The sequence below is a fragment of the Daphnia carinata genome, chromosome 5, assembly GCF_022539665.2.
Source record: "Daphnia carinata strain CSIRO-1 chromosome 5, CSIRO_AGI_Dcar_HiC_V3, whole genome shotgun sequence".
Classification (NCBI taxonomy): domain Eukaryota; kingdom Metazoa; phylum Arthropoda; class Branchiopoda; order Diplostraca; family Daphniidae; genus Daphnia; species Daphnia carinata.
Window position 1 is genome coordinate 9210495 of NC_081335.1, and position 26442 is coordinate 9236936.

Here is a 26442-nt window from a genome sequence, read left to right on the forward strand (position 1 = left end):
ACAAACACCACAAAGACAGTCAAAAATTACGTAGAATCCCTTGGTGGCAACACCGAAAACCTTGACAGTTTATTACAGCAAATTAGCATTGTACATGGTAAAGAGAAAGAATTCTTATTAGGTACCAGCCGTATTTTACAAAGAGAAGTAGTACTTGCGCAGATTACAGAGAAAAATGTTCGTCTGAACTCAATTTTGAGTTACAGAGCTTAAGAAAGCAGCTAGAGAGCAACAAGAAAAAGGCAAAGAGTTCCAAATACACCTTAAGTAGCTCCCTTGAACAACTCCAAGAAAGTAACGAAACTCTAAAAAACTCCCTTGAAAAAACTGCCAATCGAATAAGCGAATTAGAAACAAGCCTTGAAAGTACCACAGCAACAGAAAACCAACTACAAAACCTGTTACGAAAAAAAGAAGCCAATATCATAGCAGTTGAGAGAGAAGGGCAAGAAATAATTAGCAAACTTGAAAGTGAAAGAAAACAACTGGTTACGAAGTTAGAAACCGCCAAGCAACAGATAAAAGCAGCTTTAGAAACAAACAAACAACTTCAGACAGAAACAAAAGAAACAAAAGAGATCCTTGAAAAAACCTTAACAGAAAAAGTCGCCTTTCGAAGAAGTCTGATAGATATTACTACAAAGAATAAAAATCTTGAAACAGAATTACAAAAAATCAACGCGCAGACAATAAACCAAGAAGAAAAGATTAAGTATCTGGAAAACAGGATAAGAGAATATAGAAAGCAACAGGTAACATTCGCTGAAACCGAAGACTTAGACAACTCCAACGAACCAGGAGAGATAACGAAATTAGTAAGTGAGATAAACGACCTAACCTCAATAACAGAAGGAGACAAATCCCTTCACTTCGAGTTAGAATCTGAACAAGTTGAAAAACTACAGCAACTCAACAACGACCTACAGAACCAAATCGAGATCCAAAACGACAACCTTCTTCAACTAGAGCGAAAGTACCAAACACGACACAACAGATACCGATAGCCTTGATACATCCACAACCCAACCAATTGTAAAAGCATTAGGAGAATTATTTTCCAGAGAAGACAAAAAGTCAATTCCAATCTTCAAAGGGAAAAGTACTGATAAAGATTGGCGGAGAAAAAGGCCCAGACGAAAAAGGCCCAGACGAAAAAGGCCCGCGAAAAAGGCCCAGACGAAAAAGGCCCATACGAAAAAGGCCCACTTTTTTCCAAATTCAAAAGTGGGCCTTTTTCTCCATTGGACTGGGCCTTTTTCTCCGTTTAATTTCCATGTTCCCACAAACTTTATATTTATTTTCAAAATATATTTCCAACCTCCTATTCCGTGGAAAGTGGAATGTACATAGGTTGCTGAAACCGTTACCTTCTATAAGGTTTGCCGAGATCAAACAATGTTAGCGTATGTACGTTAGTTAATCTTTGATTATTTATTCGTTAGCAATCTGATTTCGGATTACGTTAGTATTTATATATTGCTAATATCCCGTTAAATAAAGTTCATTTTTCACAATTTTTGTTTATTGAACTACTATCGGCTTTTTTTAATATAATACAAGAAATTAATGTTTTTCGCACTTAGCCTTGTTCTGTCCACCCTCTTTGATTATTCCCCCAACCCCCAGTCCATCTCCCTTATAACTTCCCTTTGTCGATACTTATGCCATAGGTAAAGACCACTGATTCGTTGTGAATAAGGAAACTGAATGAGTTCCGCGGGGCTTTTGTGGTTGCTGGGAACAAAAATATATGTTACCACGAAGACTAGTTTATTATTATTAACATTTGATAAATAATGTTTATAGGAATAATAGTACAAACTTGAACTATCGTCTGAAGCAAGGACCAAAACAAAGACTATTGTAATCCAATATTGATTCTAATACCATTTATTCTTTATACATTTTCAATTCTTTTAACAATTACAAAGAGCCCAATAAATATATTAAAATCATAACCTACTGCTATAAATGATTTTGTTCGTTCTTCGTGTCCTGTTTTCACCTTTTGTACATTTTCAAGCAGCTATTGATTACCTAATTACACATGACATACTACATTGAGATATAAGGAAGCTTTACACTTTACGTTAGCAAAGCTACTAATAATGACAAATCAATTTTCTACTACGACGGATTTTTTTTTATGAGAGTCTCTTATTAGTGAAGACACTAAACCTTTTAAATTGAATCTAAGATTTTTTTTCTTCAAATTTTCCACGATCATGGAAGGCATATCAGTGTATTTTTCTAAAAAACTATCACGACATGGCTGCACATGAAAGAACACAAGTTTAGCTGATCCATCAGTCAGTATCAGTTTTTCATGCGATAAATTTGCCTTTTTTCTTTAGTTTATTCACTTTATGTTCTTTCTTTTCAGTTTTCTTTTTCTTAATGTTGGCTTTTCTCCTTTTCTGTTGTTATTCCCTTCTCTTTTCCTTTTCTTCGATTCGTTCAGCGCAATTTTTGTTACTCTCTGATTTGATTTGATCTCGTTCATTATTCGGTTTGGCAAGCAATTCCACATAGTCTTTTACCTATTGCAATACAGAAAGGTTAAAAGTTTTCAAGATCTTACAAATATTTTTGTCAAATTGAAAGTTTACCTGAAAACCTTCAGCTATTTGCAGAGCACCATTTCGTGCCTGTTTCTCTTCAATACTTCTTGCATTTTCAACTTCAGCTTGGCCTACCAAGATTTTCATTTTTGGTTTAAGTTTTATTTTCTTTCATTTTAATCGTTGCCACTTCTGGATCTAAAGTGGTCTTATTCAGAATGGGTGAGGAATTAGATAGTTCTCCAAAGTCAAATTTGCCGGAAACTAGGCAGCCTCCACTGTTAAAAATTGGTGTTGCCAGTGTACTTGCTAGTCTTGCTTCAGGAATTTCTGTTTTAACAAACTCTGAAAGACCAGAGGTTGATGACACAGATGCTACCTTGGTGGCTCGAGCATGTTTGGCAATTCAGGACCTCTTCTTCTTACTTTTCCTTTTTAATTTCTTGTTCATTCCCTCTAACTTCCGTTTAAGTTTGATTTTCGTTGTCTTATCAGACAATTCCAGCTTTTTCCCTGAAAATCAATGGAATAAACTGGCCGGTCTTCCTTAAATGTAAATGTTAACACATACCTGTTAAGTGTGAGGTGTTCATTCGGTTTATGTTCTTTATTTTCAGTTTTCTTTTTCTTAGTGTTTGCTTTTCTCGTTTTCTGTTGTTATTCCTTTCTCTTGTCCTATTCTTCGATGCGTTCAGCCAACTTCTTTTACAATTTGATTTGATTTCATCTTGTTTCTTAATAGATTTAGCAAGCAATTCCACATTGTTTTTCACCTATTGCAATACAGAAAGGTTAAATTATTTAAAATCTTAAAAATATGTTTGTCAAATTGAAAGTTTACCTGAAAACCTTCTGCTCTTTGCAGAGCACCTTTTGACGCCTGTTTCTCTTCAATACTTCTCGCATTCAACTTCAGTGTGGCCATCCAAGATTTTCACTTTGGCTTTGAGTTTTTTTTTTTATCGTTGCCACTTTTGAATCTAAAGTGGTCTTGTTCAGAATGGGTGAGGGATAAGATAGTTCTCCTAAATCAAATTTGTTGAATACTAGGCAGCCTTCACTGTTGAAAATTTGTGTTAGCAGTGTACTTGTTGGTCTTGGTTCAGGAATACCTGTTTTGACAAACTCTGTCGGATCAGAGGTTGATGACACTGATGCTGCCTCGGTGGCTTGTGCAAGTTTGGCAATTCAGGACCACTTCTTGTTATTTTTCTTTTTTAATTTCTTCTTCTTCAATTTTTCTAACTCCTTTTAAGTTTGGTTTTCATTGTTCTATCAGACAAATCCAGCCTTTTCCCTGAAAATGGATGGAATAAGCTGGTCAGTCTTCCTTGAACGTAAAGATCAACACATACCTGTTAAGTGTGAGGTGTTAGCTGCTAGACATTCTTCTTGTTCAACACCAACCTTATTGCTATTGAGATCGTCAACTGTAGATACACTTTCAGTTGGAATGTTGGTCAATAAGCTAGCAATGAAAAACTCTTCAGGAGAGAGTTGCTTTTTAAGAGCGACGATGTCAATGGACCCTCGCGTTTTATAAGGCTCTTGATTTTTAGGGTCCTCATTTCCTACAAATTTTGTTTAGACGTCACTTTCAAGTTCTTGTTTTCTCTTTTTCTATTTACAAAAACTGCCTCTCATATTATAACCTTTAAACTTTATTATTATTTACCTTGATCTCTCAACATTATCACTGATCACTCCATAGATCAAACTATACGAAACAATAAGTCTATTGTTATTTTCTTTAGGGAACGGCATTTTGAAGCCAAATCTAGCGTCAGGACGCCACAAACAATGGCGGACGGTGGAAAGCTGTTATTAAAACTTTTAGCTAAAGCTTTATTAAATTCAACAAAATTTAGTTCCTTTGTTATTGTTCTATTATTATAATTCATTATTATTGTTATACAAAGGAACTAAATTTTGTTGAATTTGTAATAAAAGAATTAAAAATTTTAAAAATTTTATGTTAAAAACCGTCCGCCATTGTTTGTGGCGTCCTGACGCTAGATTTGACTTGAAAATGCCGTTCCCTGAAGAAAATAACAATAGACTTGTTTCGTATAGTTTGATCTATGGAGTGATCAGTGATAATGTTGAGAAATCAAGGTATATAATAATAAAGTTTAAAGGTTATAATATGAGAGGCAGTTTTTGTAAATGGAAAAAGAGAAAACAAGAACTTGAAAGTGTCGTCTAAACAAAATTAATAGGAAATGAGAACCCAAAAAATCATGATTTCTAGCTTATTGACCAACATTCCAATTGAAAGTGTATCTACAGTTGACGATCTCAATAGCAATAAGGTTGGTGTTGAACAGGAAGAATGTCTAGCAGCTAACACCTCACACTTAACAGGTATGTGTTAATCTTTACGTTTAAGGAAGACGGGCCAGCTTATTCCATCTATTTTCAGGGAAAAGGCTGGATTTGTCTGATAGAACAATGAAAACCAAACTTAAAAGGAGTTAGAAAAATTGAAGAAGAAGAAATTAAAAAAGAAAAATAACAAGAAGTGGTCCTGAATTGCCCAACTTGCACAAGCCACCGAGGCAGCATCAGTGTCATCAACCTCTGATCCCACAGAGTTTGTCAAAACAGGTATTCCTGAACCAAGACCAACAAGTACACCGCTAACACCAATTTTCAACAGCGAAGGCTGCCTAGTATTCAGCAAATTTGATTTAGGAGAACTATCTAATCCCTCACCCATTCTGAACAAGAACACTTTAGATTGAAAAGTAGCAACGATAAAAAAAAACTCAAAGCCAAAGTGAAAATCTTGGATGGCCAAGCTGAAGTTGGAATGTGAGAAGTATTGAAGAGAAACAGGCATGAAAAGATGCTTTGCAAACAGCTGAAGGTTTTCAGGTAACCTTTCAATTTGACATACATATTTGTAAGATCTTAAATAATTTTAACCTTTCTGTATTGCAATAGGTAAAAAACAATGTGGAATGGCTTGCTAAATCTATTATGAAACAAGATGAAATCAAATCAGATAGTAAAAAGAAGTTGGCTGAACGCATCGAAGAATAGGAAAAGAGAAAGGAATAACAACAGAAAACGAGAAAAGCCAACATTAAGAAAAAGAAAACTGAGAAGAAAGAACATAAACTGAATGAACGCCTCACACTTAACAGGTATGTGTTAACATTTACATTTAAGGAAGACCGGCCAGTTTATTCCATTGATTTTCAGGGGAAAAGCTGGAATTGTCTGATAAGACAACGAAAATCCAATTTAAACGGAAGTTAGAGGGAATGAAGAAGAAATTAAAAAGAAAAAGTAAGAAGAAGAGGTCCTGAATTGCCAAACATGCTCGAGCCACCAAGGCAGTATCTGTGTCATCAACCTCTGGTCTTTCAGAGTTTGTTAAAACAGAAATTCCTCAACCAAGACTAGCAAGTACACTGGCAACACCAATTTTTAACAGTGAAGGCTGCCTAGTTTCCAGCAAATGTGATTTTGGAGAACTATCTAATTCCTCACCCATTCTGAAAAAGACCACTTTATATCCAGAAGTGGCAACGATTAAAATGAAAGAAAATAAAACTTAAACCAAAAATGAATATCTTGGTAGGCCAAGCTGAAGCTGAGAATGCAAGAAGCATTGAAGAAAAACAGGCATGAAATGGTGCTCTGCAAATAGCTGAAGGTTTTCAGGTAAACTTTCAATTTGACAAAAATATTTGTAAGATCTTCAAAACTTTTAACCTTTCTGTATTGTAATAGGTAAAAGACTATGTGGAATTGCTTGCCAAATCAATTAATGAACGAGATCAAATCAGAAAGTAACATAAATTGCGCTGAACGAATCGAAGAAAAGGAAAAGAGAAAGGAATAACAACAGAAAAAGAGAAAAGCCAACATTAAGAAAAATAAAACTGAAAAGAAAGAACATAAAGTGAATAAACTAAAGAAAAAAGGCAAATTTACCGTATGAAAGACTGATACTGACTCATGGATGAGCTAAACTCTTGTTCTTTCATGTGCAGCCATGTCGTGATAGTTTTATAGAAAAATACACTGGCATGCCTTCCATGATCGTGGAAAATTTGAAGAAAAAATATCTTAGATTCATTTAAAAAGGTTTAGTGTCTTCACTAATAACAGACTCATTTAAAAAAAAAGTCCGTCATGGTAGAAAATTGATTTGTCATTATTAGTAGCTTTGTTAACGTAAAGTGTAAAGCTTCCTTATATCTCAATGTATTATGTGATGTGTAATTAGGTAATCAATAGCTGCTTGAAAATGTGCAAAAGGTGAAAACAGGACACGAAGAACGAACAGAATTACTTATAGCAGTAGGTTATGATTTTAATATATTTATTGGGCTCTTTGTAATTGTTAAAAGAATTGAAAATGTATAAGGAATAAATGGTATTAGAATCAATATTGAATTACATAATCTTTGTTTTGGTCCTTGCCTCAGACGATAATTTAAGTTTGTAATATTATTCCTATAAACATTATTTATCAAATGTTAATGATAATAAACTAGTCTTCGTGGTAACATATATTTTTGTTCCCAGCAACCACAAAAGCCCCGCGGAACTCATTCAGTTTCCGTATTCCCAACGAATCAGTGGTCTTTACCTATGGCATAAGTATCGACAAAAAGAAGCTATATGGGAGATGGACTGGGGGTTGGGGGAATAATGAAAGAGGGTGGACAGAACAAGGCTAAGTGCGAAAAACATTTATTTTTTGTATTATATTTAAAAAAGCGATGGTAGTTCAATAAACAAAAATTGTGAAAAATGAACTTTATTAAACGGGATATTAGCAATATATAAATACTAATATAATTCGAAATTAGATTGCAACCGAATAAATAATCAAAGATTAACTAGCGTACAAACGCTAACATTGTTTGATCTCTGCAAACCTAAAAGAAAATCACGGTTTCAGCAACCTTTGTACATTCCAAATTCCACGGAATAGGAGGTGGGAAATACAATTTTCGAAACAAACATAAAGTTTGTAAGAAAATGGAAATTGAGCGGAGAAAAAGGCCCACTGGAGAAAAAGGCCCACTTTTGAATTTGGAAAAAAGTGGGCCTTTTTCGTATGGGCCTTTTTCGTCTGGGCCTTTTTCGCGGGCCTTTTTCGTCTGGGCCTTTTTCGTCTGGGCCTTTTTCTCCGACCTCCCTGATAAACTAATAACAGAATGGCTGAAGGACGCCGAACATGTCGCACGCAACAACGACTGGGACGACAACCAAAAAATACGATTCTTCTCTGACAGACTAAAAGGCGATGCCTTAGAATGGCATGGAAACTACGTGGAAGAGCAAGGTGACGAATTAAGTTATGACGAATGGAAAACTGCCATTATTGCAAGATTCCAGGATGCATACGACTTAGCAGCACAAAGAAAAAAGTTATCCACGCTAAAACAAAAACCTGAAGAGAAATGCAAAGCCTTTATTTCAAGAATCAACAGTCTCTATGAGTCCATTGAAGGCAAAGAAGAAAAATCTGACCAAAACCAGACCATAGTTGAAGGTCGACTCATAAACACAGTCAAAAGAATGAGAGATTATACCAAAATCAAAATTCTGATGCAAGGCATTTTACCAAAATTCAGAGCAGAGCTCTATTTTCGAATGCCCGAAGACCCTGAAGATTTTGATCAGCTTTGTAAACAATTAATCATATCCGAAGGTATCCTATATAGCAAGGAAACTGCAGAAGATAAGGAAATAAATGCGGTGATAGCAGGGATAACGCATCACGAGAAACAACAAGACAACGAACTTTCACAACAAAAGACAGAAATTGAATTCTTAAAACAAAAAATTCAGGAACTGGAAAAAACTAATAAAAACCGTAACTTGGCACAGGATACTGATATAACCATAGCAGCAGCAGATCGATACGAACCAAGATCCTCACGATCAAGTGATCGGTACTCCAGATCACAAAATCCGCGAGTTCGATTCGACGACAGATCAAATAGCAGAGGCCCCAGTAGTGACCGAAATTTCGGCCGTAGCAGGGAGAACAGCCCATACCGCAACAATTAAACTTCACCACGAAGACAAGGTACTTCCCCAGGGTATCGACAACCCAATTACCCTTCATATCAACAAACACAGAGACCTTCATACAACAACGGACCGACCCATTACAATCAACCACACTTTCAACCGAGCAACAATCAACAAGCGTATCACCAAAACCCAGGTTATCCACGACAATACCCGCAGCAACGACAAAACCAGCCGAACACCCACGACACTCTTGGAAATAAGATTATTATCTGTTACAAGTGCAATAAAAAAGGACACATTGCACGAGAATGTTGGACAGATATGGCACGTATCAACAACCCGAACCACCGTCCAATGCAGTAAACACAATATCCCTACCAACCAACCCTCTAACACAAAATTTAGAAATAGCGATACCCAAACTAATCCGTATACCAGTAAGAATTTTTGGACAAGAAATTAACGCTTTAGTAGACACAGGAGCAGCAGCCAGTTTAGTATCAGATAAAGTATTTTTTAAGAAGAGGGAAAAACTCGAAGAAATTAAAAATACTCCCTCGCCGATATTTAGGACAGTATCAGGAGAAATCTTAAACTCAAAAGGAAAATTTAGATTTTCAATTGTCATTAACAGCAGTCACGTCATTAAGCATGATTTCTTTATCATGGAAAACTTAAATGAAAATTGTATCTTAGGATTAGACTTCTTATCAAGCAACAATGTAAAAATTAATACCAAAAACAGGCAGATCAATTACGATCATTCCGGTGTAGAACATACCTTTAGAAATAACATACTCCCAATATACAGCATAACATTTGGCAAAGTCGGCATTCATATTCCACTCCGCCCAAACCGTTAATCAGACTATAACGACAACCACGATTTAACAGAAGCAGATTATCGCAACCTAGAATCTTTCTCCCAATCAGAAACTGACAAGAAAAATAAGCGAATTGGACAAACCCAAGAAAGTACAGCGACTAACATTTCCGACGAGATACAAATTAAAATTGAAAATCTATTGAAAAAACACGAAACCCTATTTGCTGAAAGAGAATCAGATTTAGGTCTAGCAACTGATGTAAAACACTCCATTAACATAGGATACAACGCCCCAATTACGCAACGATTGCGCAGAACACCAGAAGCATTAAAACTAATCGTCAAGACAAAAATAGATGTAATGATGAGTAACAATATCATTAGAGAAAGTCACAGCCCATTTGCAGCAGCAATTGTAATGGTCCCCAAAAAAGATGGAGAAATGCGTATGTGTATTGACTATAGGGCACTTAACAAAATAACAGTAAAAGACAAATACCCATTACCAAGAATCGACGACACCATTGATGCATTGAGCGGATCGGTTTACTTCTCAACATTGGACTTACTGAGTGGCTACTGGCAGATCGAGATAGAAGAAAGCGACAAACACAAAACCGCCTTCATCTGTGAACTTGGACAATACGAATTTAATAGAATGCCATTTGGACTAACAAATGCACCAAGCACTTTTCAACGAGCAATGAACAACATATTGAAATCAGTATTGTTCAGGTTCGCATTGGTTTACCTGGATGACATCATAGTGTTCAGTAATAATATTGCTGAACATGTGATACATCTAGAAGCAGTGTTTAAACTTCTTAAAGACGCAGGACTAAAATTAAAAAGAAAGAAATGCGAATTTTTCAAAGAAGAATTAGACTATTTAGGATATATTGTTTCGAAAAAAGGAATAACGCCGAGTACAAAAAAGTTAGAAGTAAACATCAAATACCCAGCTCCCAAAAACGTGAAAGAATTGAGCTCATTTCTAGGTTTGGCTAGCTATTACAGAAAGTTCATCAGGGCTTTTGCTGATAAAGCCCACCCACTGACAGCGCTAACGAGAAAATCAGCCGAGTGGAAATGGGGAGAGGAACAAAGGGACGCCTTTGATTGTATCAAGAACTGTCTCATAACTAGACCTATCCTAGGGTATCCAGATTTCACGCGCGAATTTATCATCTACACAGATGCCTCAGGATACGGTATAGGAGCAGTCTTGGCTCAGATGCAAACTCTACCTCAATCAGCGGATTCAGCGGAGTCCGACGTACAGGAACCCCGTGAATCAGACGGCGCGGAAGTCGTCATAGCGTATAGCTCTAAACATCTGAACGACCGCGAAGCCAAGTGGTCAACCACAGAGAAAGAGGCTTACGCCATCATCCACGCAATTGACGTATTTAGAACGTATCTATACGGACGCAGATTCACCGTATTTACAGACCATAGACCTTTAGAATGGTTAATGAGCAAGACAGAACCCGCAGGAAGATTAGCTAGATGGGCACTAAAAATACAAGAATTCGACATCGTCATTGGGTACCGGCCTGGGAAGTCGCACCAAAATGCAGACACCCTAAGCCGTATTCCCATAGTGCCAATAGCACGAGTAGAAACAAGGGCAATGGAAAGAGGAACTGTCATAAGAGAGCTAGAAAATATTCGAAAAGAAGGTGAAAATCTAAAAGAAAAACTAAGGATTAAAAGATTAAAGAAACAAGAACAGCTGGAGAAAGAAAACGAAAGTATTCAAAAAGAAAACGAAAGTTTTGAGAGGGAAAGTCAAAGGAAGAGCGTAGGTTTCGAAAGAGAAATTGGAAGTGAAAGTAAAAGGTCTGAGAAAGAAGACAGATGGATAGAATTACAGCAAGCAGATAAGTATTGTCAAAAACTAATGATGGAAATACAAGAAGATAGCCAGAAAAATAGAAATAAAAGATTCTCAAGCAACTTTATAATCAATGAAAAGGGTCTATTAACAGATAGACAAGGAAAATTAGTAGTCCCTGTACCTTTAATCGACGGAATTTTACGAGCAAATCATGATCACATGATGGCAGGGCATTTAGGAATCGAAAAAACAATAGCCAGACTTAGAGAACAATACTTCTTCCCATACATGCGACAAAACGTAACAGAACACATCAAAAATTGCCTTAAATGCGCAAAACGCAAGGCTGTGGGAGGAAGTAAAGCACCATTGCAACCTATGCCTCCAGCCGAAAGGGTGTGGGAAAGACTTGCGATGGATATTGTGGGTCCCGTTAAAGAAAGCGCAAAGGGACATAAGTATATTTTAGTCCTATCAGATTATGCCAGTCGTTTCGTCTTCACGGTTCCAATGAGAGATCAAACTGCCCAAACAATTGCTACAATATTGGTTAATGATATTTACACCAAATATGGATCCCCTGAAGTAGTCTTAACGGATCAAGGAACTAATTTCCTGTCGAGCTTAATCCAAGATATTTGCAAATTATTTAAAATCAAACAAATCAGAACAACAGCATACCATCCCCAGACAGACGGATTAGTAGAACGATTTAACAGAACTCTATGTGACATGTTGGGTTGCTACGTAACGGATGAACCAGAAAATTGGGACAAATATCTACCATTTGTCACATTCGCTTACAACACAGCGAAGCAGTCAACACTGCAACAAAACCCATTCTTTCTATTCTTCGGGAGACAACCAGTGCTCCCAAACGACATCAAAATAGACAGGCGATACGAAACATACGAGGATACCAGTGTAATGTACTCACACCAATGGAAAAAGGCTCAGCAACTAGCAAAGGAACACCTATTTCGGGCACAGACAAAACAAAAAAGATATTACGACAAAGGAACACAAGCAATCAAATATAACATTGGTGACTTTGTGCTACTGAAAGCTCCACCAACTGCCGGAAAATTCATCAACAGGTGGAATGGACCGTTCAAAATCATCAGAAATTTCTCAAATCTCACTTATGAGATTCAACACGCGAGCAATGAAAAACTAAAATCAGTGGTACACGTCAACCGCCTAAAACTCTACGTCCCGGCAAACCAAGAAACAGAAAAATTATCTAGTGTTCCACAACAACCAAGAAGTGAAACAGTGCGACGAGGACCAGGCAGACCAAGAAACAACTTCATCAACAACAAAAGAATACCTGTCCGTAGAGCGTGTTGGCATCCACATCATCATGCAGCAGAAACGAAAAATTGTAAAATCATCGCACCAAATCTCCCCGGTCCTATACCAATTAATCCTGCACACACTAGAATGACGAATCCACGATACAACTTACGGCAACGCAACGAAGTCTCGAGATTCTAAAACGCCCAAATTTTCTTTTCGCAGATGGAACTGATACTATCACTCATCCAATTACTCACCATCATTCCATCCACATATCCCATCTATTCAACCGTATGCGACTGCCAGAACGTAAAGACCAGAGGAATTTTAGATATAGAGGCACCCTATTACTGCAATAACAAAGAATCAGATACAGCTCACTTACCCAGAATACCCACGTTGTACACTTTAAAAACAACACAAAAACCAGCAGCCTCTTGGAAAGGCTGGACCTGCAAGCAATGGATAAAAACGAAGAAAATAACTGGGTCATTCTGGATCGGATCTTTCGACACCATATATTCACAAGAAACTAAACTAATTTCCCCACTGGAATGCTGGAGAATGGTGAACGACAAGAAGTGTGGCGATAATAACATGCAGACAGGACCAGCGGGTCTGAGTTTCACAGCCACCCCGACAGGCGAAGGACAATGGTATGCCATAAAAACATATCACACCCTCAACTGTGTTGCAGAACAAATCACCTTACGGCAGGAAAAACAAGACGACCCAATTGAAAGCCCATTTGGACCATTAAATACTACCCAGCAGGAAGGACACTTCATCCAAAATCAAAACACAATAGTATGGGGAGATAGGACAACAAATAATTCATATTCTCAAACCTTGATCAAAGGAAGCGGTTATCTGGAGCTTCCGAGAATACCGGAACGCGAAAACACCAGCCGTCTTTACGACACCAATCGACAGATCGAGATTTCATTCTTCAACAAACCAGATCGGGACATAACACCACAAGGTTACAAAGTTGTGGGCGTACCGCTCACATACCTAATCTTTCCAACCGAAACAACGAGAAAATTGTACGAGATGTTCAAAACAACTATACATACATGTATACAAAATACTCACCTAGATACATCGGTGTGCAAGGACTACAGGGAACTCCAGTTAACCAAGCGGAAACGATCCATTCAACAGGAAGTTACATTCTTGCTCAACGCCCCCTCGGAAGACTCAGGAAAACGTCTGTACAGCATTTCGTACGCCTGGGGGCCAATAAGAATGGGATATCAACAGTCAATCAGGATCAACGAGAAGGACCGGAGTGTAAATTACAACGCCACTATATACATAATATACAAACCAAACGAAAACACTCAGTTAACCGCCCACTTTCGTCTCAAAGACGATGATCCACTTCCTCAAGGATCAGAATTCGAATACATCGTTGACCAAACAATAAGAATCCAGAACAGTAATATCTGTATCACAGAAGGAGAAGCAGGCCGACTAATTGTTGCTAAATGCTCAGAATTTTCAACGCGGTGGATTCTAGATCAACAAAACCATCAATTAATTTCACAAGAATCGTATCTCTGTATCACACTAGGAACATACCAAGCTATCATATTGACAGAATGCAGAGATGATAAGAACAGCGTAACACAAAAATGGATCTTTGAAACTGTCAACACCAATCCAGACATCATAGAAAATTTCCCAGACACAACTTTAGCAGAAATGCAGGAAATTCAACAAGAACAACGGAAGGCAATCACAACCACGATTAATTCACCGCTATTTGGAGGAATTTTAAAAACTAATCACGGTAGCGGAAATATAATCTGGGATATGATTGCCTGGGGCCTATTGAAAAACGGAAAAACACCAAACGAAAAATGTCTAACACACCATGGAGTAAACAAGCAAATGACATTAGAAGAATGCGACAAAGAGTGGCCGCAATGTCAAGAAGAACTAAGAAAACTAATTAACAGCAACGATCCATTAGTACAATCACAAACAATGGTAGCCAACTGTAGCAAAGCAACAGAACGAGGACAAGCTTTCGAATATACATCTGATTTCACCATCAGACCGTTCAACACAAACACCTGTATCAAAGCCAATACGACAATGCTAGTACTTCAAGAGTGCGCTAGCACCAGCTCAATCTGGGGCACATTTGAGCACACAGGACAGCTCATGGCAACAGATAGAACTGGGCTACATTCACCCTCATCAGACAGGAAGTGTCTCACACAGAGAGTAGGACGGGTGACCCTGGGGCATTGTCACAGCTCCAGCCAAAAACAACACTTTAACTTTGAATATCGCAACCCACACCAAATACGGACTCTCTCAGCGGCAGCCATCATAGCACTGCACACTAAACAGCCATTGGACGGGAAAACACTCCCAACCATACCACCACTAATGAAAAGAGAGGATAACAACCAATCAGAGAACAGCAAAACTGTGGCCACACCCCCTGCCACACCCACAACAGAAAAACACACAACAACGACAAGCGCTACAACGACTACAAAGCCCACAATAAAAACCACATTGGGAACAACAGCAAAAACTACGGTAAAAAGCACTACGACAATTAAACCAGTTACAAGCACAGCAGCTAGCAAACCCACCACAACACAGAAAGTGACAACTAAACCCAGTATGACATCAACGTCAACAAAACCCACCACAACTACAAAACCAATAATCACATCGACAAGCACTAAACCCACCACTACTACTAGACCTACGGCAACTACTAAGATAACTTCAACTTCAACAACCACTACAACTACAAAACGTACGACAACAACAACAATGGCCACTACAACAAGTTCCACAACAACAGAGAAAACAACAACGCCTACTACGACAAGTTCAACAACAACGGAGGAAACAACAACGCCTACTACGACAAGTTCCACAACAACCGCGACAACAACGACGCACCAGCCAAGCTCAATAACGCCGAGCACAAAAACAGTAAGCGAAAGTTCGACGACCCAACAATCATCAACACATACTGCCGGAGTAACCCCTTTAGCACTAACGGGAACAACGTCTACAACAGAAGGAACTCAAATTCAGGCCATCGAAGAAAGCAGTATTCGAAACTTACCGTTAGCTGATTCTTTGATAATTTCAATGGATCAAAAAGCTGAAGATACATCAAACAATGAAAATTTAGAAGCCGATTTACCCAAAAACATTGAAGAATTCAACGACAAAATTAAATACGAAATAAGTAAAATGCACGACCAATATAAGATAAGCATCGAAACAGAACACGAGAACAAACTCGCAAAAGAAATACGAGACGTTTATTGTCAATTATCGGCAATCAAAAGAACACAGGCAGTTATCTTAGCTCAAACCAACGGAATTTTGGCCGCAGCAGCAGTAGGTTTACCAATCTGCACGAGACTACAAGGCTTCGGTCAAGTAATGACACTTCAACAATGCGAAGCCAAGAGAATTTTTATCTCAGCGAACGAAACAAAATGTGGATTTCAGCCGTTCTTTACTTACGAAGGAAAGAACTGTACGATCGGAACAGATGGATGGTCAATTCACCCATTTTCCGATTGTTTTTGGAAAACACCGTTAGTTAATTTAAATGGAAATCCTCACACCTGGGAACACAACTCTACAACCGGAGATTGGATACGACAAAAGCCTAGCATCCATATGCCTAACCTAGACCTCATTACAGAATTTGAAGAGCTCCACCTAAATGATTTCGATTTTTCCCTGAAAAGTCATCCAGCACACGAGACAATGGAAATGGAGCAATTAAACATCCTAAATGACCTAGTTGGCAGAATGCAAGAAGGAAATTCCAATTCTGTTGGAGATATTGTGATGTCAGAAGAACAAGATAATCAAATAGGTCACATGTATTCATGGTTCGACAAATTAAAAATAATAGGCCTATCGGCGATAGGATTTGTGCTATTCCTCATATGCTTACGGATCTTCATCATTTGCAACCCCATCTCAAAAATTAAAGAACATATTCGCAGAAACCGAAAGTTTACAAGCAGATACGATGATGGCATAGAGGAAGACCACGAACTCGCTTCAATGCTACCGGTACGAGAGACAAATTATCATCCAGAAATAACCGTCGAACAACCGTTCATAAGAACAGCCGCCCCTACACAACTGACAATCGAAAGACAAGGACAAGTGCGCCTTCCACGACCGAGCGCGCCAAATTCATTAAGCTACCCAGCTATTGAAGAAACCGACACACCCAAAAGATGCACAGGAAAACACACAACCTGTACTTATGTCGTTGGGTACGGCATGGTTTGGGAAGACCTATGCCGTTGTATGTCAGAAATTGACAACAGTAGTTCAGCTAGAAAATAAAAAGTCCCAAGGTCATCGAAATTAAAAGTAGCAACTAGACATACCCCTTGACAAATTCAATTAATAACAGAATAAATTAACAGCCCCCAGTAAATAACGTACTAATCAGCATTTTCAACCAATTAAATGACCCTTAAATTTTTTTATATCCCCTTACTCGTAACTTTATAGTAAAACAAGAAGAGGAAGCAAACTCAAATAACAATTTTGTATTCTCAACTAACATTATCCACAAAATCAAAAGCTAATAACAAAGTCATTAGGAGGATCAGTATCCATACAAACATGCTCGAAATCAAAAGGTTTTTCAAAAATTCTTGTGAAAGGCAACATCTCTTCATCATACTAAAGAAACTAACTCACAAAGAAAATAAAACGCAGGAACACCTAAAATGAAAATGACAATGACTAAAAAAGGAATAAGGAAAGTTCTTCAATCAAACGGCTTATATGTCAATTCGCCCGCGAAGGGATATGAGACCGAAAAGGAACATAATTAAATGCAAGACAAACCTGCCTTCAATTTAAGAACAGTTAAACAAAAGTTAGCAAAAAACAAGAAGACCTCTGAAGAAGAAAGATTCCCAAAATGAATTAACTAACCCCTCCCAGTGTCTCAAAGACAAAACTCCGACAAAGTTCCACAAAGCAAAGTGTCATCAAAACTAAACCATTCCTCTCAAAATGGCAAACAACATCACCAATCAAGATAACGAAATGGACGTAATCATCATCCCACAGGACCAAAAGGAACACGAGTTAATAATCATTAGCGATACTGAAAGTGAGAAAAGCCAGCAAGAAAACGGAGAAAAAGATAGTGCTAAAAGTGCGGATGTAAACAGGCAAATAGTGAAAAACGCAGAATGGATCGGAATCAAAACCGAAAAGAACGATTTTTCTGAGCTAGAGAGGAAAAGTAAAGACAGCAGTGAATCGAGTGACGACGACACCAAGGAGATAAATGCATATAGTGAAATAGAACCCGACATGGAAAGTGCCTACAGTACCGAATATATATTGGAAAATAACAGTGACACCGGCTTCCAATATGACCCACCCCACGGTGCCGAATTAGAAAATAACAGTGACACCGACCTACAATGTGAGCCGCCCCAAAAACGGAGCAGGCCGAATGACGAACAAAAGGAAAAGAAAGCCTGCAAAAACTGTCGGATGAAAACGATAGCACCACTTTCAACGGAGCGAGCGGAAAAAATTCAGCTGCATCGACCGGCCACTATTGACCTAGAAGCCGGAAAACTTTGCTTATCCATGATGGAAGCTCCAGTACCAACTATAAGGAGGTGCATCCAAAGCAAATTAGAATCGCTTGGATGTTGGCCAAGGCAAAAAATGGCTATATTCCTCGATAAACGATAGGACGAAGGACGTACCCTACTTCACACCAGTATAGAAAGGAACAGGTACGACATAACGGATGCCTTACTTTCCTACGGAGCGAATCCCGAGATAATGTATCAAGGGAACACAATCGGACATTGGGCAGCAACCAACAACGATTTATTCTTGATAAGAATACTAAAACACAACAACTGCGAATTCACAAATCGCAATAAAGACGGAGAAACCCCACTGATGACGGCAATATCACACAAAAATAAAGAATGCGCAAGACTAATTTGTACCCCAACAAACATCAAGATAGCAACAAACGAGGGCAAAACCGCCTTACACTACCTCGCCAGGTACGGTCTCGAAGACTTGGCAACGCAAATCTGCACAAAAAGAATAATCGACGTCAACCAACAAGACGAAACGGGCACAACCGCCCTACACGATGCAGTGAGATACAAACAATCAGACATGATCGAGTTACTGCTTCTACACGGAGCAGATACAAAAATAAAGGACAACCGTGGACATACGGCTATGTCAAACAATGACAGCACAAACGCACTATAATCAAGACGAAGATAGAACCGGTTTATTCAACCATAGCCATCATTTGTATTCATAGAAGCAACTATAGTTGGTGACGGAAAAAGAAGAAGGAGAGAAAATTTCTTCTAAAATTCAGGTGAAGGAACAAGTTTTATTATTCAGCCGTAGGTTATAGTCGGTGATGGAGAAGCGCATATTGGAGGACCAATTCTTCTCATCGAAGGGGGGGGGGGGAGGAATGTAACGAGCCCAAAGGCTATCCGAAGACAGCCACACCCTCAACATCCCTCAAGCGTTTCACGAGTGAAAGTGAACGTATCCCCACCCATTTTACCTTCAGATGTGTGTTAGTTAGTAGTATAAATACAGCATGTTTGTACCTTGTTGAAGGGAAATTGTTACGACGATTCACTGCAATACACGAGGTTATGAAACTTTACATTAGATTCCCAACAGCAGACGACGCGGTCTGGACGCCGCACGAGGCTGCCCAGCCGTTTTAACGCATTTGAATTGGGTGGTCCTCGATAGAGGGCCACCATTGTGTAAAGGGGAACACGACGTTGTCATGTTGCCTCCAATACGGAAAAATAACTAAGTGCGGCGCTGTTACTCACAATGTCGTGTATAAATAAGCGTAAAACAATACGTGTATGAAAGAATAAACGTGTATTATATACCGCAAATAATCAATTAAATCAGCACGGAAGAGGCGAAGGCCTACAATTACGTGACCGTTACTTGGGCATACACTACTAAGGGGCAACTAAGACAAGTAGAGAATATTGCTAAGAAGGGAACTTACGCTTCAGTTTCTGAGGATGAGGTAGCGGCTCGGAAGAAGGCTGAGGTACACACGAGATAGCTCTCTCAAGGGACGACTAACTATTGTGAGTTGCCGATGGCTTTTTATATGTTTTCCATCGACTGTGAGAACCATACGGCACAGTGTTGAAGGATAGGCGGCAATATCGGGCGGTATCGGGCGATTTTGGGCGCAATGGCGAGGCATAGGCGGGCAAATTCGGGCGGTATCGAACGAATTTGGACGATAGCTAAAAATCGCTCGGGCGACTTTAGGCCATTTCGGGCAATCTCAGACGAACTGAAATAAATCTATTTTTAGCCGACGTGCCGGGACATGTCTTCGTTTTTTTAATTATATTTCTAAGGGACTTTTAAAAACTAGGTTAGTAAGTGAAAGTTCTGAGTCACAAGGGGCTACAGGTATACGATTCTAGTCTATTTGGAGAAAGGAGGAAAGAAGGGGCTTCGCTAGACGATTCGTTACATCGCTCCCCGTCATACCAGATTGCGTCCCGCAATCCAAAAGAAATTCTAGGGCTCTCTTGGGCGGTTATTCTGCGGGCGGTAAACTGCTGTAGGAGGAGGGCGCGGGGGTTTACAACAACATTTCCACATTAAACCACAAAATCCGAGGGCATAGCAGCCGCGAGCGAGTAAGAGGAAGGCAGCGATAAGTAGAATGATAAACGAGTAGACTTTAAAATTCTCGAACCAATTGGTAAAAGTGCCGAGACCGGCTTTTTCAGCTGCCGAAACGACGATTGCGGATGCTCCTGTGTTTAGAGTTTGGCCCGTCGCGGCATGTTCGTTCATGGCTGCTGTAATGTCGGCCATTACATCCATGGGGCTAACCGGCGTATCTGTATATGCGGGATTAGTTTGATGCTTGTACTCGAAGAAATCGACGTCTTGGTAACGGAAAGCGTCGGCTAGGTCACGTTGCGGAACGACGACAGATGCTTCGACCAGTTGCCACGTGTTATTGCGGTAGGCATACGGTTTATCGTTGAAATTAACGATTCCACCAGCCCAGTAGCATGGTGCGAACTCCGTTAGTTCCCAACCGGATCGGCCGATGGTAGAATTTCCGAACCGCGGCTGTGGTCCACAAATGGTGATGTCTGTCGTGAAAGTGACCGCTGTGGGTGTGCATTGAACGGCTGAGACGATGTTTCCGGTTGCGATCAGTTTCACGCACTGACGGAGACCCAGTTGTGTGGCTGCCAACCATCCATTGTATTGAGCAGTTGAAACAGCTTGTGCGTGTTTGGCGCGGCGCTGGTCGCACTGTATGCTCTGGACGATTCGGATGAGTTCGTTTTCGTGGCGGATGGCGGCATCTTCTAGATATTGGATCCTAGCGTTTTGTCGGATGTTGATGTCTAGGAAGTCGTTCGCGTTAGATGTGCTGTTTTTGATGATTGAAGGCACGGTGGCTGCAGCTGGGCCCAACGGGTACGTGATGATGAATAAATGGTTATCTCCAACAACTGTCCAACTGTCGATCTTTTTGTCGCATTTCACTGTCTGGCAGCGTGACATCCGACGTACATGAAAGTCGAGTTGTTTGGAGTCATCTTGGAGAATCCAGGTTCCGTTTGTTGATGATTCGTACCAGTATCCTACACCTTTTTCTAGTTGCCTGAGGGAGATATCGGTTGTTTTCCCATATGTGTCGATCCAGAATAAGGTGAGGTGATTATGAGATATTGAACCGTGCGACACGTTGGCTTTTCCCAATGGTGTGGTAATTATATCGCCTTCATCGGTTCGGGAGAGGACGACTTCTTCCAACATGCAGTTGATGGTGACCACAGTAGTGGTCCTTAGCCAATATCCTACGTCGTCTGGCTCTTGATTGAATACCCATTTGTTTTCTGATATGGTCATTGGGCTCTCGTTGCAACGCTTTGACTGCCTCATGATATCGCACTCTACGGCTGTTGTTTCCATGGCGATGCGTTCCGGAACGATTATGGCTTGTCCCACGAAATTGATTGTGATGTGTTTGATTGATTTCCATCTGCCGCAGATGTATCCAGGGAAGTTGAAGGCCGCCTTTTTGTCGGTCATTACTCGGTAGTCCACTTTAGTGTGTGAGACGCGCGTGGCAGGCTCGCAAAGACCGTCGGAGAATTGAAGAAGTCCAACTCCGGTCGGGTTATTGCAGTTACATATTGTGGTTTGGAATGCTCTTGTCGATGAGAGCAGGAGGGTCAGCGCGATAAGGATCAGCATGATCTGGGGAATCATAAAAAACATTTTTGTTTAACTACCATGTTTTTTTGGCAGTCCTTTTCTTTTTCATTTTTTTTTTTTTTTTTTTTTTTTTTTTTTTTTTTTTTTTTTGTTTGGAATGTAGTTATCCAGGGTTTAACATATACGTATAGAGATGATAAGGAAGGATAAACGGAACGAAATATTATTAATAGTATGTAGAATGAATCGTAGTTGTGGAATTTTGTGAATACTAAACAGAATCTAATCAGAGTCGTAGCTTGCCGCATTGGTACCGCAGTGGTCTGCCATGCCAATGGTGCAGGCTGGACGTGGGTTCAACCCCCACAAACCCGCATCTGACGACTGGGCCTTAAACAAGAAACCCTGTTGTTCAGGGGTTTTTTTTATGTGGTATTTTGGTTCTATTTGGTTGAATTAGAATTTACTTCTATATATTTTGCACTTAAAAAAAAAAAAAAAAAAAAAAAAAAAAGGAACGGCAACGTTGTAAATCAGAGGATAGTAGTTGGAAAGGAGGATCACAATAGGCTTGAAGAGACGTGGCACTGTTGCTAAGGGGGAATGGGGAACGAAAAACTCATGAAGAAACAATAGAGACGGGGAAGGAGAGGGAATGGCCTACAGAGCTGCTGTGACGTACGTTCGCGTACGCTGTCGTATCCGTTTTTATTCTAAACATCCTGAACGGTGGGTGGAAGGAAGGGTGTAAGGGGGTAGAAGGTTCGTAGGGGCAGAGTTTACACGTAGGGGGGGGTAAATTAAACTTTTGTGGGAGCGTGAAGAGGGCCCTGGTAGGGTGGCTAGTGGAGAGTTTGTTTAAGTAATGGGGGTGTTTGACTTGTATCCGTTTACATCCGGAGCATCTTACGGGGTGGCGAGAAGGGGTTGGTCTGCGTGATCGTCGTGTCACGCGTGGGGACATGGGGTTACCATGGAAAATGAATGTCGGTATTATTTTTATTTGTATGGCTATCAAGGGAAGGCGTGGAAAACATAGAGGGCGCAACATATTGTTGCCCGCGGCGTATCCCCGGAATAGAGAGAAAGATGTTTGGAAAGAGATGGTTGTGTGACAACCTTTTTTTTTTTTTTTTTTTTTTTTTGAACCTTCCTTTTTGTTTGTTTGCGTTAATTTATTTATTTATTTTTATTTTTATTTTATTTTTTTTTTTTTTTTTTTTTTTTTTTTTTTTTTCGACAAGAAGTTAAGATGGGTTTTTTTTTTTTTTTGTAGGTTTTTGTTTTTATTTTCTGTTATTTAGAAGAACAACACAAAAATCATGAGGATGGTAACAACAATTAACAACATAAACTCCCTTTTGGTGGGGAGCCATTCTTGGCCGGTTGCCGGTTTGCTCTCTTGAGCCTCTATCGCCTTCTTCGCCTTATGGATGAAGTTGTGCGGGGGCCACTCCATCGTAGGCAGGCCGAACGGCGTCCATTGGCGTTTGCTAGTGCCGTTCTTCAGACGGGCCACATAGCGGTCGAGGGCTAGAAACTTTCCCCAGTCGGTGTTCCCGAATGGGTCCTCGGTGAGGTGGTTCAGGCTACCGGGATTGGAGAAGTAGGCGTCTAGGTCGTCGTCAGAAAGACTTCCGCCTATCTTCTCGGACGGGGAGCGGTCATCCGGCAGGCTAGCCGTCTCGTCGTTGTCGTCGGAGTCTTCTAGGTCGATCGTACCGCTAAGGGGAGTCCCCGTCTTCCAGCAGTTTTCGATGAAATCCCAGTCTTCATCCGTAAGGGGTTCCCATTGATTAGAGTGGAAGGACATTCTGCTTGGAAGAGAAGTGGAGGTGAAGTGGATGCTTGTTCGTCGTTTCTGGTTTGCTTAAATACTCCTCTCGTCCCACTTGCAATGTGGCATAGAGTTCGTGAACTTGTTAGGGCGTTTTCGTCCGGGTTGTAAACGGTCGCGACGGTCCCACTTGAGCGTTTGTAGCACTTAACCTTTTTTATTCGTTTATTGTTTTTTTTTTTTTTTCTAAGGTCAAAAATGTTTATAAGGCCGCCACTATTCCACACAGCTGTTCGTGTTTTAGTTTAAATTTCCGCTATAAGACGTGTCCTTGGCCTGATCGTTGACCTGGCACGCAACCGTGGGAGGTTTTCATCCGGATTTTCAATAGGAGTATTGCACACGTGTTCGGGGGCAATGTCTTCTGGGGTTGGCACGGTTGCACTTGTTGGTTCCAATGTAACCACACCCTGGGACGCAATATTTTCAAGCTCGATATCGTCCATAACATCACTTTGTTCCACTATATTCTGGTCGGAGTCGCCTTCACTATCGGATTGTTCCTCTACACGAGTTTGAGTAGCGATGTGCTTCCGGAATCTGTCATTTGGTTCGACCGAAGACTCGACGTCTGGCATGGGTTCGTCCGTCCATAACATAGTCTCGTACAGAGGTTTAAGCCGGTTACTGTGCACTAGCTGGCAGTTGTATGAATTGTCTGCTATGTCCACCGTGCGATTTGAGTACACTTTAACGATGCGATAAGGGCCTCGAAATTTCGATGTAAACTTCCTGTTGTCTCCCTTTTGCACAACACGGACATCTAACAAGACTCTATCTCCCGGTTTGTAATCGAATGTTTTTGCCCTTTTGTTGTATTGTTCTTTTTGGCGTTCTCTGGCTTTCTCGTTTTCTTCCCGTGCTCGCTGGAAACTGTATCTTAGTCTTTCTAATAGCGTGTCAACGTAGCCACCCGATGACGGTACGGCTTCGGGAACTGCTCCCAGAATTTTGTTTATGGGCATGTTACAATCCCTACCGTGCATCATGTAGTAAGGTGACTCGTTGGTGGAGGAGTGAACGGATGCTCGGTATGCAAAACAGATTTCTCCCAATACATCTTCCCAATTATGATGTTGCCCGTCTACGAGTTCTTTTCTTAACATAGTCGTGAGGGTTCGGTTAAATCTTTCCGTTTCCCCATTGCTTGCCGGGTTATAAGCCGTAGTGAATCTTTGTTCGATGTTAAGTTTTTTGCAAAAATATTTGAAGAGACCGGAGGTAAAATTCGGTCCCCTATCTGAGACGATAGCTAGTGGGGCCCCATGGGTCAATACCACATTTTTATATACACATTCGGCCGTGGTACGGGCGGTTTGATCGGGTAGGGCGACAGCAATTACGTACTTTGTGAAGTAATCGGTGATTACGCAAATACAGTTATTCCCATTAGGGGATATTGGTTGGATGGGGCCTAAAAAATCTATTCCTATAATCTGAAATGGGAACTTAGCTAGTTCATGTGGAAAGAGGAAGGCTCTGAGGTTGGAGTTAGTATTGGCGATGCAAATTTCACAAGCAGAGCAGTATTCCTTTATATCTTTTCTCATCGTGGGCCAATAGTAATTATTTTTAACTTTTAGATAGGTTCTAAGGAAGGCAAGATGACCTGACATAGGTTCGTCATGCATTTGTTTTAATACTACACGTCGTAAGGTAAGGGGCAGAATAACTTGGGGGTTTAAAATATTTCGCTTGCATTTTGCCGTCGGTGTTTCGATTCTGTACAGCACACCACTTGTAACTTGGTAAAAGCTAATTTCCTTTGCCCAAATTGGCATATTTTTTTCGTCCTCTTCTGAAAGAACTCCTTCATCTAGATATTTCTTTATTGCTTGACATAGTGGATCTTCTGTTTGGCTAGCTATGATATCTATTTCTACGTTATTCTCATGGATGTGGGCGACGCGAAGGCGTGACAGGCAATCGGCGTTTTGGTGCACCCGGCCTGGTCGGTACTTAATTTTGTAATTGGTACCGGCTAATAAGATAGCCCAACGGCCTAATCTGCCGTTGTTGTCTTTTTGTTCTTCTAACCATTGGAGGGGGCGGTGATCGCTAATCACTGTAAATGGCTTATCTAGTAAGTAGTGTCGGAAATGTTTGATAGAGAATACAACGGCTAATGCCTCTTTTTCTACTGTGGCGTATTTTTGTTCGGCCGGTTTTAGTTGCCGACTTGCGTATGCTATGGGTTTCTCTACACCGTTCTGTATCTGTGAGAGGACTGAGCCAATACCGTAATCGCAGGCATCGGTGAATAATAAAAATTCGAGATCAAAGTTAGGGTAGGCTAATAGTGGGGGAGTGATTAAACATGTGCGGAGTTTTTCGAAAACTGTTTGGTCGTCATCAGTCCAAACGAAGGGCTTGTTTAGTGCTTTTTATGAGTTTTTGCGGTCAATGGTTGGGCAGTTGCCCCGAAATTTTCAATGAAACGTCGGTAATATCCTGCTAGGCCTAAAAACGATCGCACTTCTTCTGCTGAAGTTGGAGTTTTATAGTTGGCGATTTTGTCTATTTTATCTGGGTCAGGACCGATGCCATCGGTAGAAATGATGTGCCCAAGGTAATTTACTGATTGCTTCATAAATTGACATTTCTTGAGTTTTAATTTTAGTCCCGCGTTTTTAATTAAAGAAAAGACTTCTCGAATGTCGCTTAGATGACTTTCGAAGGAGTCGGAAAAAATAATTACGTCATCCAAATATACTAGGGCTTTTTGTCCTGCTACATCTCGAAGTATATGGTTCATTAATCGTTGGAAGGTAGCCGGCGCATTACACAATCCAAAGGGCATTCT

General features: G+C 40.1%; 1 long non-coding RNA gene across 4 annotated transcripts; it reads left to right on the forward strand.

Annotated features, from left to right (window-relative positions):
• The first annotated feature begins 4456 nt into the window (after positions 1 to 4456).
• On the forward strand, positions 4457 to 6856 carry LOC130699877 (uncharacterized). Of its 4 annotated transcripts, none has more exons than XR_009003550.2 (6): positions 4457 to 4925; positions 4984 to 5168; positions 5226 to 5438; positions 5508 to 5710; positions 5769 to 6233; positions 6303 to 6856. It is a non-coding gene; the product is annotated as an uncharacterized LOC130699877 (long non-coding RNA). The 4 variants fall into 4 exon arrangements; XR_009003551.2 differs by having other exon boundaries at positions 4457 to 4676; positions 4781 to 4925; positions 4984 to 5438; XR_009003549.2 differs by having other exon boundaries at positions 4459 to 4925; positions 5221 to 5438; positions 6303 to 6854.
• The last annotated feature ends 19586 nt before the right edge of the window (positions 6857 to 26442 follow it).